The following is a 15,622-nucleotide window of genomic DNA, read 5'->3' as shown; positions in this document are numbered from 1 at the left end:
ATTCTGAAGTTTTGTTCCTTTTTTTGTTTGCCAGAAGAAATTTGCTAACAATTTGAGTCAGATAAATAAATCCAGAAGTTTTTTTTTTTTGGTCTAGTTCTTGCATACTTTTTTTCCCTTTTCTGTAGACCTTTTCTTCATGTGTCCATTCACCAAATACTTGAGTGCTTACTATGTGCAAGACTGTCTACTAGGTGAATAAAAGAACATACAGTTCCTATAGTCAAAGAGCTTGCAGTCTAGCTGAAGCTTGTGTACACACATCAAAGAGTTAAAAAGCTAAATAAAACAATTGTGCAGGGCAATACTTGATTAATTGTCATATGACTAAAGCCAACTGTAAGTGTAATGACTTCAAAGGGGGCAACGATATCATCTCCAGCCATACATACTCTAATAGTTGTAAGTTCTTTCTGGACTTGGAATCATGAAAGCATTCACTTCTGAGACAGATACCATATCCACACTTTAGTCAGTTAATCTGATGCTCTGCAAAACTCATTCTCAAGTCCCATATTTTTGGGTGTTCTCCAAAAATATTGTCTCTTGAGAGTTGGCTTTATGTTTATGAAACAGATATGTACTTGTAACCTCAAGATTAAACATAAAGTGATTGTATGCAACCTAAAAAAACTTGCTTGCTGAATCAGTACTAGTTGCATATGTGTGTGTGTGTATTTGTGTGTGTGTGTGTGTGTGTGTGTGTGTGTTTTGCTGAGATGGAACCCAGGGCTGCATGCTTGCTAGGTAAGTGTTCTACCACTGAGCCCTCTTTAAACTTAGAAGTGATAAGGAGTTTTCTAACAAACAAAATGATTAATTTTCTAGAGGCATTGCCTAGATTTTTTTCATCAGTAATTGTCATTACCATTGGAACTAATTTTGCACTTGAGCACACAAATCACCGTATAGTGTATTTGGTCTTTCATTTTGGCTATCAGGCCTTGCTTTTATTTGAGAGAACCAATAGAGCCGAGGTGCATTGGAGCCAAAAGATACCTGTATAAGTATATTAATAGATTGCCTATCTCTGAAGTCTCTCCTTTGGTGTTTCAGACAAGACTTGTGGTAAGCCACTCACATCCTTTGTAAGAAAGACTGAGATTTTTTTCTTGTCATTTTTTTACATGTTTAGCCAGCCACTTGAAAGCTTCTGCATTCAGTTTGCTTCTCTGCTTCTGAATCTGAGGCTTGATATGTATTTTAAAAGAAAAGACCATCTTTGACTGCCATCCATACACTTTTATTTAATGGCGTCCAATTTTGGAAGTAAGAGATAACAAAGCACACACTAAAACTGAATGAATAGGATTCTCTTTCCTGGTATTTTTTGAAATCTAGTGAAAAATAGAGTTAGATATTCTAGATACTTCATTAAAATAGTAGTTGAAAGGAAAAAAGAATTTAGAAAGTATATAGTATAGATAGTACTGTTTAATAAAACTTTTTGTGATGATGGAATGTTTTTTATTGTTTATCTCAGTTTAATGTGTTAGCCACCAGTCACATGTGGCTATTGGGGGCCTTGAGATGTGTGGTTAGTATGCCTGATGAACTGAATTTTTATTTCAATTTGATTTAAAATTTTAAATAGCCACCTATAGCTAGTGGTCACCATACTGAATTGTGCATAGTAAAAAGTCATTACTTAAGTATTAAAGTAGTCTTTATTTTGTGAAAGGATGCCTGTCAATACATACTTAGACCAATAGGGGAAGCTCACATTTCCTTCTTGCCCTTCCTGTTACTTTACCCCTATGTAGGAGGAACCTTGATGGATGTTAAAAAAAATAGCCCACTATTATAGGAGGTGGAGCTTTTAATTCAAGGAATATAAGTATTATAACCTCAGTTGGCTGAGGCAAGCAGTGCATGTTCCTAGTTCCCTAGGGCACTGCTATCCAGTAGAACTTGGAATGGTAAATGGAAGTGTTCTATATCTGCATTGTCTATTATCACAGGTAACAATTGAGTACTTGAAATGTGGCCAGTGTAACTGTGAAATTGAATTTTTAATTTTATCTAATTGTAATTAATTTTAAATTAAATATCCAAATGTGGCTATTGTGTTGGCCAGAGCAATAAATAATGGTGTTTATACATCTCCTAAAAGTGTGAAATCCATGTACCCTCTCCAACATTTTCAGGCTAACATTCAAACTTTTTATCATGTGTTTCAAGTTTATAAGAATTTAATAGGATATAGAAAATATTAAACTTAGTTTGAGACAAGTGAGATGAAGATGACTGTAAAATGTATGCATAATGAATTCTGATTCTGAAAAATTCACATAAATTCTTATTGGTAGGTTTTATCGAATGTATATTGAAAACATTGGTTTTTTGGAAATATTCTAGTTAACATTTTAGAGAAACAATGTCAATAACCTATATTACTTTGTTCATTCTAAATTTAGGAGCCAAGCTTTATACCTACAGTATATATGCACGTATGATAGGTTTTAAGGTACCTTGATCAGTCAGTAGAGGAGGAGGATGGCTACCCCAGTTGAAGATGACTGCTTCAGAACATCTTTTTGATATCTTTCTTGGCTGATACAATTGGACTGGGCCATTGAATTCCTCTATCCTTAGAAAGCCCAGAGTGAAATAGGAAAGTAAAAGGGAAAGGTGTAGCATATAACTCTTGCCTAATGATTAGTCAGTGTGTCTTTTGGAAGTGAATTGGGATATCTTGTCCATTCCCTTTGATCAGACTCAACTGATAGATTCATCCCAAGGTTTTAAAAAATCATGTCTGAAATAACAGCTTGACTTTTTCATTGTGTACCTACAAATATCTCAGTGCCTCTTATGGGATTTTAGAAATACAGCAGTGAACTATTTATCTTCAAGTTATCTACCTTATTAAAGAACCATTTGCTTATTTTGAGCAAGATCTTGTATTTTGTTGGTGTTGGTGTTAAGCTGGTGGTGCTTAAGGCTGGGCAGAAGGCAGTACAGTAGATTAGTAGAGCCGGTGTAGAGCTTAGAGACAACATAATCTAGAACAGTGCAAATCATGAATTGTTCCAAAAAATTTAAGCGATCAGCTGTTTAAAAACCATGCCTTTTAACTGACGAACAAATTGCTATAGCTCATAGCTTATGGTGAAGGTGTGGTTTAGTAAGTGATGAATGATGGGTTCATAAAGAACCATGTAGAGGGCTGGGGATGTGGCTCTAGCGGTAGCGCGCTGGCCTGGCATGAGTGCGGCCCGGGTTCGATCCTCAGCACCACACACAAACAAAGATGTTGTGTCCGCTGAAAACTAAAAAAATAAATTAAAAAAAAAGAACCATGTAGAAGGGGGAAGCTGATAGTTCTGGAGTGACACAGTGGTCATACCTATTCTTGGTAATGTTTAGATGAGTAACACATTTTTTATAATGTTGAACTGCAGTTGTGTAAATATTCATTATATATCTCATTCCTTAATTTATGTACTGCAAAGAAAAACCAAAGTGGTGCATTTTTTTTTTAAAAACCACAACCCATACGAAGGTTTTTTTTGGGGTACCAGGGGTTGAACTCCAGGGCATTTAAATACCAAGCCACATTACCAGTCCCCTCCCTCTTTTTTTCTCCTTTTTTTGGGGGGGTTAGAGACAGTGTCTTGCTGAGTTGCTTATGGTCTCACTAAATTGTTGAGGCTGGCTTTGAACTTGTGATCCTCCTGCCTCAGTCTCCCAAGCTGCTGGGATTACAGGTGTGCACTGCACTCGGCCCAGTTTCTTTTTTTGTCCTGGGGCCTATACTCACATAATATAACATGTGTATATAACTGAATTATATAATTATATTGATTACATATATATATTTATTTACTTATATTTATTTTATTTATATTTATATTGATTACATATTTATTTATTTATTTATTTCATAAAATAATGATTATAGCTGACATCAGTGTAGCATTCACTATGGGCCATGTGCTGTTCTAAGTGTTTTACAACTATTAATTTATTTAATCCACATAATGATACTATACTTAACCTACTTGCAGTACACTCTGGTAGGTTCTATTCTGTGTGAAAGTAGGCAGTCTACTTCCAGAACCTCTTTAGTAATAGTACACAGCACATGAAAGCATCTGCACCTACATGAAGGCATCTGCACCTGGTAGGCCATCTTTCTCACCTCCTCTTCTTTCCCCTCCTCCTCTTCCTTTTGCCCAGTCCTTTGCAGCATTGCCTCCCCTTTTTGCCCTAGCCCCCAGGGCACCTCTCATCTTTTCCCTTTCCCAGTCATAGTATAAATTTTTAAGAAATGTTCTCACCTAAAGCTGGTGCAAAGTAAATCTGGGGGGATGGGGGCAGCCGCTCCCACTGATATTCAGCTGCAGGCTTACTCCTTGGGGACTGGCAGCTCAGGGTCACGTTGTTCCCCACATGGGGCACACCCAAGAGGCGGCAGGATGGAGGAGCTGGAGGAACTGGGGAAGGAGACACAGGTTAAAGCCCACACCCAAGGGAGCCATGGATCCTCCCCACCCCCATACCCTTCTGTCACTCCATTGGCCCCACCCCCAAACCTTATACTCAGCCACTTGGGAGAAAGACCTCCTCACCTCCCTGTGGGTGGGGAGAGATCTGGAAGTGTGTGTTTTTCACTCACCTAGCACTTTGAGCTCTAAGGTTTTGCTGCTGTGACCCCTGCTTTTGCCTTGGCTGTCTTGCACATTCACAGAACAGCGGTAGGAACCAGAGTCTTTCTCCTGGAGGCCCTCCAGCCGCAGGGACACATTCCGGGAGGGCATGGAGTAGACCAGGGATGCTCTAGGTTTGCTTGACAAGACCCCATTGATGTAGGCCAATACCTAGGGGCAGTTCACTTCCCGTTATTATTCCATGATGCATGTGCCCATGGGTCAGCCAGTTCCCCTCCCCCAAACTGGCCTTCTTCACATGCTTCTCCCCGACACTCATCCTTCTGACCTGTACCAGCTCCTATCCACCATCTCCCCAGCCACCCTCTCACTGCACCAGGTTCCTTCGCCAGAACAGACCTTATTCCCCCTTGCATTGTCTCTTTATCTCCCATTTGGAGCGCTTTAGAAAGGTGGTTATAATTCACTAAAATTGATTTCTCAGCCTACTGATGGACTGTAACCTATAGTTAGATTAAATAAGACTAGAATATACTAAGGTGATATCAACATTTTTTTCATTCTAGGTTTACAGTTCTCATTAGAAACACAGTGATATGGCAGCTGGTGCCCCAGATATACCTGTGATATTCTTTATGCTGTGTGATTCTAGATAGCTGGAGCCTGGGGTTTGTGGGTGAATGTTGAATGGAAGTAATTGGGCAGTAATGAAAATAACACTAGAGAAGCAAGAGGTCAGTTTATGTGTTAAGGAGTCTGGACTTTATCCTAATTATCAAAGGATTTTTAGCCAGGTAGTGTGACATGGTTAGACTTAAATTTTATAGCAGTCCCTGGCTATAATGTTGAAAATGGAAGCAGAAGACACAAAGAGGTGCCTCACAGTGAGCTAGAAGAGAGGTGAAAGCAATGGCAATGAAGCTAGAGAGGACAGATTTCATGCATGTCAAACTCGGGCCTATTTGGAGAATGAGGAAATTTTAATTGATAATGTTTGCTGTACCTGTGTGCAGTAAGCTGTCTATTTCTCTACTAGCTTATGCAGGACTCCTTGTTATAGTTACCAAAGATCTATATGGTTCTTCTTAGCTCAAGTTTTGGGCTTTACTTTTCAACCCAGAGAGATACATCTGGAACACCGTATTTAGACAGTCCTGTCTGTGTTGCTTCTAGGATGTGCTTTCCATAGTCTCATAGATTCTGGTCAGTTCTCCAGTCTTCTGATTATCCTGACTTCTCCCCCGACCCCCTTAACATTGCTAGGTGTCAGAACTGAAATTCACATCTAGGATTTCAAATGTTAATAATCAAACAAGAACCCTGAAGTACGCTTCTATTACTAGGTTAAGATTGAATAGCAATTTTTTCTTATTGGAAAGTTATATGTGTGTACTGTTTAAAAAAGAAAGAAAATGGGTGAAAAATATTCTGAGTTCCAGAAATATCAGACTAGTACTGTAAAGTGATTTAGATTATTATAAACAATTGTTAGGATTGCAGTGGTAATTAGATAGTTTGATTTTGTTTCTGTTGCTCTATATTCTGTTCTGCCTGCTATTTACTGTTGTAGAAACTTCAGTGTTTAAAATAATGAATGCCTAAGGAAGCTGTGCCTTATATGCATGTATCACAAATTTTCTGTAGTTCATAATCTATGCCAAGTCTTTCCCCCTATTCCTCTAAATAAATAATTCAAGAAAGTCTGTATTTGGGAAAAGGCATATATTTAATATTTGAATTTGTTAAATCTCACCTATTTGTACTCAAATCCTTGAAAACCAGTGGAAATACTTTTATTCATGGCACTGATCAAGTGAGTGTTATCTTTTCATTTAGTAAGATACATTGTTACTCCTTAGTAAAATACAAACCTGTGTTTACTCTCAGGCACTTTAGGAATAGCAGCCATCATTTTATTTTTATATGCATGTTCTTGGTTGCACTCATTATATATTTTGAGCTACCAAATATTATATCATTCAATATAAATTATAGAATAGTATGGAAGTTGTTTACTTAGATTGTTTTCTAGTTGCACTTTCTCAGCCTTTGTAAGACTATTTTATTGTAACAGATTGGATTTTGAAACAAAGTTCTGTTTCTCTACTTTCTATTGATAACTTCGTTTATCCAAATAAACCAATTATCTTTGTAATGGATATTAATGAAACCAGAATAAAGGCTCATATCTACCAAAAACTGCTTTTATTAATTTTTAATTTGTAAACACTTCAAATGGAATCATCTGGCTTATGATTTAGAAAGAAGCATGTGATAGGTCAAAAAGAACTTTATATTTGGTATCTCAGTTGCCTAGATGCAGTCTTAATGGAATTTTTATTTATTCATTTATTCAGTCCTCAGAATTTATTGAATCCCTTCCTTCCATATGCCAGGTATTGATGTAGGTGCTGGGAAATACATCAGTGAACAAAATTGACAATCTTCTGCCTTCAAAGAACTTATATTCAGATTTAAAAAAAAAACCAACATTTACAATGTAATTCAGAGCAGTTAACTCAATCAAAACAAAAACTAATCAGATAAGATATTCTTTGATAAAGCCTTAATGGCCTTAGAAAGTTTGAGCTGCCTACCTTTCATTATGTATAAGAAATAGAAATTCACTCGTTTTTTTTTTTTTTGCTTTAAGAAAGATTTACCTAACTTTATTTATTTTTTTCATTGTCTCTATATGCTTGTCATTGAGGTTTGAACCAGTAAAAGCAGAGGGCTAGGTTATTATTCATTCAGTGATTAACTACCCAAGCATCTCTTCTTGAACCAGGCATTATTATGAAGGGTCCAGAAGGTATAGTCTTGTGCCAAACCAGATAAACCCTTCTCTTATACAAATTAAGAAACATGGTAAATAGTTGGGAGTTAAGAGATCAAGGTTATGCCAATTTTTTAAAAAATATTTTTTATTTGTAGTTGGACACAAAATCTTTATTTTTTAAATTTATTTTTATGTGGTGCTGAGGATTGAACCCAGAGCCTTGCATGTGCTAGGTGAGTGCTCTACTGCTGAACCACAATCCCAGCCCAGGTTATGCCAATTTTAGAACAATATATAATAATTATATTTTTCTTTCTTTCTTTTTCTTTTCTTTCTTTTTTTTTTTTGTGTGTGTGTGGTGCTGAGGGATTGAATTTAGGGCCTTATGCATGTGAGGCAAGCACTCTATCAACCGAGCTATATTTCTAGCCCCAATGATTATGTTTTTATATAACTAATGTAGCCACACTACTAAATTAAGAGGAAAAAAATCAAGGGAATTTTTTTTTTATTTCTTCACTATAGCATAATCATGTTCATAAATGTTTTGTTATTTTTGAAGTAGTAGTAGTAGTACCAGGTGTGGTAATGCATGTATTTAATCCCAGTTACTGGGAATGCTGAGGCAGGAGGACAAGTTCCAGGCTAGCTTGGGCAACTTAGGAAGACCCTGTCCCCAAATTTTAAAATAAATAAATATTATTATAAGGAATTTAACCTTTATATATATAGAGAGAGAGAGTTTTTTTTTTTTTTTTTTTTTTTTAACGTGATTCTGGGGACCAAACCCAGTGCCTCACCCTTACTAGGCAAGCACTCTACCACTGAGCTACAACCTCACCTCTTCCTCCTACTACTGTGGACTAGTTGGTCAGTAAGTGAGCCTTCATTCCCTGGATGGGTAGTTAAGGTTTTTTTCTTCCCTTGGTTTATATGTCAGTGTATTAGTTGCCTCATTCATGCCAAGACTAATAACTGTTGAAAACGATTAGTTGATTGGCTTTACTCCATAAAAAAGCAAAAAGTAAGAGAAGTGATCATATAGCCAGATGTTTCTGGAATAAAGTGTGGGCAATAACATGTTTATATAACCATGTTACTTAGTATTTACAGACCTACACCTAGGTATAAAATCCTTTAACTACAGAACTCAAATGTTATCAAAAACAATTTTTTAAAACTTAAGCACTAATCAAAGGACAAATGAAAAAATTAACTTAGCATTCCTGATGTTGTGGGTTAGCTGAAATTTACCTTCTTTTTCCTCACAAGACTCTGATACTGATTGCTACATAAAGTTCTTTAGAGTATGTGATTCCTCCATGCTATTCCCCCCATGTGCCTTGTGGTACAACACTTTGGTGCTACTACTTTTCCATACTTGAACTAACATTATTCATAAGGCTTCCTTGGTCTCCATACAATGTGACCATCATTTTTATAATACTTCTGATGATTGCTAACATTCAGTGAGTACAAGCATTTAGCAAACTTCATTTTATTTTATTTATTTCATTTATAGTCTTTTTTATTTGTTAATTTTAGGTATATGTGACTGTAGAGTATATGTTGACATTTGTACAAATATGGCGGATATTTTATTCTAATTAGGATCCCAGTTTTGTGGATATACATGATGTGGAGATTCACTGTGGAATACTTATGTATGTAAATATTCCCATTCTCCCTTCCCTTCATTTCCCTTTGTCTAATCCACTGATGCAAGCACCAGATTTCCCCATTTGAGGGCCTAAAGATGGCAGCCATTCACTCTAACCCATTGTGACAAGATTTGGAACAGGATCTATAATCTCCATATCCACTCTAGAGAGGTCTGTCCTAGCATTGGAGAGTTATCCAAGTCAATGTGGAAAATGGGGGCTGACACAGAAAACTAGAATCATCAGACCAGCTGAGCAAATGGGCCTCTCAAGTAGCACAATCCACCCAGCTGGCCTCCATTTCAATGGTCTAGAGAAGTCCCCTTGGAATTAGAATAACCATTCTTTCTTAAGAATTTTTTTTAAAAGATTTTTTTATTTGTTCTACTTAGTTGTATATGACAGCAGAATGCATTTCAATTCATTGTACACAAATGGAGCACAACATTTCAATTCTCTGGTTGTACGTGATGTAGAGATGGACCTTTCGTGCAGTTAAATGTGTACCTAGGGTAATGATGTCCCTTGCATTTCACCATCTTTCCTACCCCCATGATCCCTCCCCTCCCTCCCCTTTGTCCAATCCAAAGTTCCTTCATTCTTCCCATGTCCCTCCTGCCCCCATCATGGGTCAGCATCCACTAATCAGAGAAAACATTCAGCCTTTAGTTTTTTGGGATTGGTTTACTTTGCTTAGCATGATATTCTCCAACTCCATGCATTCACTTGCAAATGCCATAATTTTATTCTCTTTTAATGCAAGTAGTATTTAATTGTGTATATATACCACAGTGTCTTTATCCATTCATTTACTCATGGGCATCTAGGTTGGTTCCACAGTTTAGCTATTGTGAATTTAGCTGCTATAAACATTGATGTGGCTGTGTTACTATAGTATGCTGATTTTGAGTCCTTTGGGTATAGACAAAGGAATGGGATATCTGGGTCAAATGGTGGTTCCTTTTCAAGTTTTCTGAGGAATCTCCACACTGCTTTCTAAAGTGGTTGCATATAACAAACAATTTGCAATCCCACCAGCAATATATGATTGTTCCTTTTTTCCCCACATCCTTGTCAACACTTATTGCTTGTATTTTTTGATAACTGCCATTCTGACTAGGGTGAGATGAAATCTTAGAGTAGTTTTGATTTGCATTTCTCTAATTACTAAAGATGTTGAATATTTTTTTTCATATATTTGCAAACTTCATTTTAAAAACTTAGTACTCACAACAAATCTATGATGAAGTATTGATATATACGTACCATCTTGTGGGTAGAGAAATTAAGGCTTAGTGATAGTAATTTGTCTGATGTCACAAAGCTAGCAGGTGGTTACACTAGACTAAGCAATTTTACTCCAGAACCCATACGTGTAACCAGTTGGTATTATTGCCTCCTTGTAAGCCATTAGCCTACTTTTATTAAATTTTGACAATCGAAGTAATGTTTTTGCCAACTGTGTTATCATAAATGTAATACCAAATATTGACCCAAATGGACACCATCATGCTTATAAATATTTCTCATTATTGAAATGATAAGAAATGAAGATGCAAATTAAAATAATTGTATAGTGCTGAGAGCCATAGCCAAGTAGTAATGACATGGCATTTTTAATTGAAAGGTGACCCTGCTCAGGGATTAGGGTGGCTCCAGGTTTAGGGTGGATCCTGCTGGATTAGGGTGGCTCCAGGTTTAGTGGATTAGGGTGGTTCCAGGTTTAGGGTGGATCCTGCTGGGAATAGGGCGTATCCTGCTGCCTCAGGCGCCCACTCCTTGAGTTCCTTGAGTTCTCGCGGGGGTTCTGAGAGTATTTGGTACGCAGAACCCGGTGAAGGGAGTGTATTTTTCCCAGAAAAATGCGTGTAGAGCTGGGGAGTTAGGGAATAAAGAGTTGCTGTTTGAATCTACAAGGCTTTGTGGTGGCTCGGTTATTTTGTGCCCAGCCAGATTGCGGCAGTATAGAATTCCTGGTTTCCTAAGACTATAGAGGAAACATTGATTTGGAAGTCTTTTAAGAACTTAAAACATAGCCAGGCGTGGTGGCACACACCTGTAATCCCAGTGGCTCAGGAGGCTGAGACAGGAGGATCTCGAGTTTAAAACCAGCCTCAGCAAAAGTGAGGAACTAAGGAACTCAGGAGACCCTGTCTCTAAATAAAATACAAAAATCAGGCTGGGGATGTGGCTCAGTGGTCGAGTGCCCCTGAGTTTAATCCCCAGTACAAAAAAAAAAAAAAAGAACCTAAAATGTGTAAAATGTGTGGAAATATAAGTAAAGCCATTATTGAAGGCAATTCATTCAGTCATTACTCGAAGTATATAAATTATATTATCCATTGGGCTACCAACTCCCCTTAAAGGGAACAAATCTGAATTAGAACAGGAGAAACATTCACAAAGTAAACTTCCATTTTTAAAAAATATTTATTTTTTAGTTGTAGTTGGACATAATATCTTTATTTTATTTATTTTTATGTGGTGCTAAGGATCGAACCCAGGGCCTTGCACATGCTAGGCGAGTGCTGTACCACTGAGCCACAACCCCAGTCCATAGACGTACATTTTTGACCGTAAAAGCAGGTAGATATGAGGCTTATTGCCAAAGGAGGCTATGGAATTTGTCCATTACCTTGTGTTGTATTGTTGTTTGCCCAATGTTTAAATGGTGTGGTAACTTATCTTCTTAGAGATAGATGATGGAGATGAGATAGGTTGTTTTGTTACAAATCATGCACTGCATAAGGACATGTTGGTCAAAAGATGGACTGTAAATACAAGGTAGTCCCAAAAGAGTATAATGAAGCTGAAAATTTTCTGTCTCTTAGTCATAGCATTGTAGCTGTCCTGATATCTATCCTAGGACAAAGCATTACTCAATGTTTATGGCAGTGCTGGTGTAAACACACCCACTGTGTGGCTAGTTGTATAAAATATAACACATGCTATCATGACAATATGTGATACTTGGTAATAAACAACTATGTTACTGATTTGTGTATTTACTATACTATTTATCATTTTAGATTATATTCCTAATACTTTAAAAGTTATCAGCATATTACAGTGGTGTAGCCACATCAAAGTTTATAGCAGCTCACTTCACAATAGCTAAACTATGGAACCAACCTAGGTGCCCTTAACATATGAATGAATTAAAAAAAAATGTGGTGTGTGTGTGTGTGTGTGTGTGTGTGTGTGTGTGTGTGAGAGAGAGAGAGAGAGAGAATATTACTCAGCCTTAAAGAAGAATGAAATTATGGTTTGCCGGTGAATAGGTGGAGTTGGAAAAATACCATGCTAAATGAAATAAGCCAATCCCCAAAAATCAAAAGCCGAATGTTTTCTTCCCTGATATGGGGAAGCTAATTCACAATATGGGGGGAGGGACTAGGGAAAAATAGAGTTACTTTAGGTAGAAGGAGGGGAAGGGAGGGATATAGGGGTAGGAAGGATAGTAGAATGAATTAGACATTATTACCCTATATACATATATAACTATATGACCGTTGTGATTCTGTATCATATACAACCAGAAGAATGAGAAATTATACTTCATTATGTATAATGAAGCGCATTCTACTATCATGTATAAATAATTAAAAATTTAAAAAATTAACTATAGCTGGGCAGCTAATTTTTACTTTCATGTAGAGGAGGTTTTTAAAAATAGAAATAATGTACTAAGTGTAAAAATAAATATTAATAAATTCTCTGGGCGTGGTGATGCATGCCTGTAGTCCCAGGATCAAAGCCAGCCTCAGCAATGGCCAGGCACTAAGCAATTCAGTGAGAACCTGTCTCTAAATAAAATGTAAAATAGGGCTGGGGATGTGGCTCAGTGGTTGAGTGTCCCTGGGTTCAATCCCCAGTACCAAAAAAAAAAAAAAAAAAAAAAGTGACCATGGATAAGCTCTTACCTTTCTCTTAGATTTCTAGACTTTAAAACAGGGATGCACCATATGTCTCTCCATATATATGTGATGTGCTGCCCAGATCCTTCCTCCAGGGATGAAATACTAGTCCCCTGCAGCTGTTTGGGTCCCTAATGGCTGGTGGCTTCTGGTTGAATTTCTCCAAGGAATTTCCCTTTGCCCAGGGAGCTGTCTGGTTCAAGGTGAGGCCCCCTCTCTGGTGGCAGCCTAGATCCAGTTACTGGTCAGCACTGAAATACAAAGGTCCAGGCTTCTTGGCTCAGTTTAGGACCGCTCTGAAGGGGCACCTGAGTTCCATGCCTAAATTTGAGGTTAGGCCTCTGTTGCATCTGTGTCACACTTCAGTTTCTTTTTCTGCTCAGCTCTGCTTCTCTATCTCAAGTATGTAGTAATGGTTTACATTTGTTACGTGGCACATTGAGCCACATAAGGAAAATGTTTGATTATTTTTTAAATTAAATTTTATTTATTCTAATTAGGAAAATGTTTGATTTTGCAGAAAACATAGAGTTGTTTCCCCCACCCAATGGCCATTTCTCTTACCAGTCCTCATGAAGCTAAGAATAAAATATAAAAATTTTACCAAATGTGCTATAAAAAGTGTTATGATTGCCTAAATTTCTTTCAACCAATTTCCTAAAAAAGTTCAGGTTGCTCAAGGATAGATGTTTATAGTAAACTTTTAAAAAACTTGCTTATTTCCAAAATTTTCATTAAAGAGGATATGTTCTTTTCAGGCATCCATGGGATGTAGTTAATACTGTGAAAATGAAAAAAAAGATTGTTTTTACATCTTTAACCAATTGACTGAATCTTGATTTAATGTTTATACTCCCATGTCTAATGGAGGAGTTCTAATAACAGTTTTTACATGAGTTTATCTGGATTCTTTTTTCATAAATGTATAAAATTTGCTAATGGAAAATTTTATGTTACAGATTATCTTTGCCTTAAATGTGGCAGTTTTTAGTAGGAAAACAACTACAAGTTGAGATCACAGAGATCACATGGTCAACAGATGAAACAAAGTAGCCTACAATTTCAGGGGGAAAAAAACCGCTTTTACCTTCTAAACACTGGTCTAATTATTAGAAGGCCAATTTTGTAATTAGGAAGCAATACAATATTCAAATGGTAAAAATAAAACTGAGGTTTCTGTTTTATTTTTGTCTTATTTGTGTTGTGGGTAGTTCTTAATTTTAGACATGATTGTGGAACAATTATTTAAAGGGATTATGTGGGAAACCTTTAAAGAGAAATGGTTGAGAGAATTCTCTTGAATGTGTTTTTTAGCTATCACATTCTTAATAGGATAATATTGTTTTAATATTGTCTGAATAACATGTGGAGTTGGTGCCCAAGATCTGAAGCAAGGAGAAAGATTGAAAAAAGATGCGGACACATCAACTTTTGTAGGTGATATAATAAAAATAATCTTTAATCCAAGTCAGTTCTTTACCAAACTGACCTTTTTTTCCCCTTTCAGATGAGGAGGAAATTCTAGACAAATAGTGTTATTTTCCCACCCTTGGTGACTCTATCTCCCTATTGCTGCTTATATGTAGAATAAGTGTTTATACCTTAATTTTTTGACCTGTTTTATTCTAAATGGAGAAACACATGGGATTCTATGTCTAGAAGGATTCTTGTATTCCAGAGGATTCTGTGCATATAAGCATGTGTACTAGAGGTGTGGATTTTATAGTGTTGCCATTAATCTGAGATACTTGTAAATTATGTCAAGTGTAGGTTAAAAGCTTTATAATCACATGAATTTAGTTCCATGAACACTGGATGTTTGTTTTTGACAATTAGTATTGTCCTCCTCCAAGGTTTTTTCTCTTAATAATCTGAGTGGGCAAGAGACTCTCAGCTGCTAGCATGAAGAAACAGAGAATTTAGGACTTGATATTCACTGAGAATCAAAATTTCCTGAATTATGCATTCTCTGCAAGAATCTCTTCTTATGAAGACAGCCCTGGCCAATTATAAACACAGAGTGAGTGAGTCTTTCATAGCCAGATTCAGAATGAAGTACAAGCTGATAGGATTCAATCCTGGACAGTTCTTAACCTACAAAGATTGAGGCTCCAGAGAGGTAAGATCTCTTTGTTTGTGGTGGTCATTCTTCTGTTTGACCCTATTAAAAACCATGAAACAACTGAGTCTTTTTTTTCTATCTTTGATAGAACCACTTTATAGTCTTAAATATTTGTAAGGTGTAAGAAGTAACAAAATTTGGACTGGACTGCAGAGCTTCCTTTGGCAGGTAACTGGCCTCTCTCCCCAAAGAAAACTTTAACAAGAAGAAGGGATATTTTAAAAATAGCCCATTGCAGTTAGTCCTTCATTGTTACAAAAAAATTGATTTGCTAATTATAGTTGTGTTTATGTTTATACCTTGTTTTGCTTTTGCTTTTTTGAAAAGGTTTCAGGAGCCCTGTCTAACTTTGGATTTATTGATTTTATGATCTATTGTGGTTAAACAATGAATTTCCTGATATTCTTTGCTAAGAAAATTTGATCTTACTAGTGATTTACTTTAAAAATTAATTTATTTAGTAAATATATTAATCTTACATGATAGGCATTTTTCTAGGCCCAAGGAAAATAGAGACAAGCAAGGTGGAC

General features: G+C 36.6%; 1 protein-coding gene across 6 annotated transcripts in view; it reads left to right on the top strand.

Annotated features, from left to right (window-relative positions):
• The window catches only part of Msantd2 (Myb/SANT DNA binding domain containing 2), a 34,347-nt gene that overhangs the window by 4,139 nt on the left and 14,586 nt on the right, over window positions 1-15,622 (top strand). The gene's annotated exons all lie outside the window — the stretch shown is intronic.

Source organism: Marmota flaviventris, chromosome 9, assembly GCF_047511675.1.
Source record: "Marmota flaviventris isolate mMarFla1 chromosome 9, mMarFla1.hap1, whole genome shotgun sequence".
NCBI lineage: Eukaryota > Metazoa > Chordata > Mammalia > Rodentia > Sciuridae > Marmota > Marmota flaviventris.
This window is presented reverse-complemented; position numbering and strand designations above follow the sequence as displayed.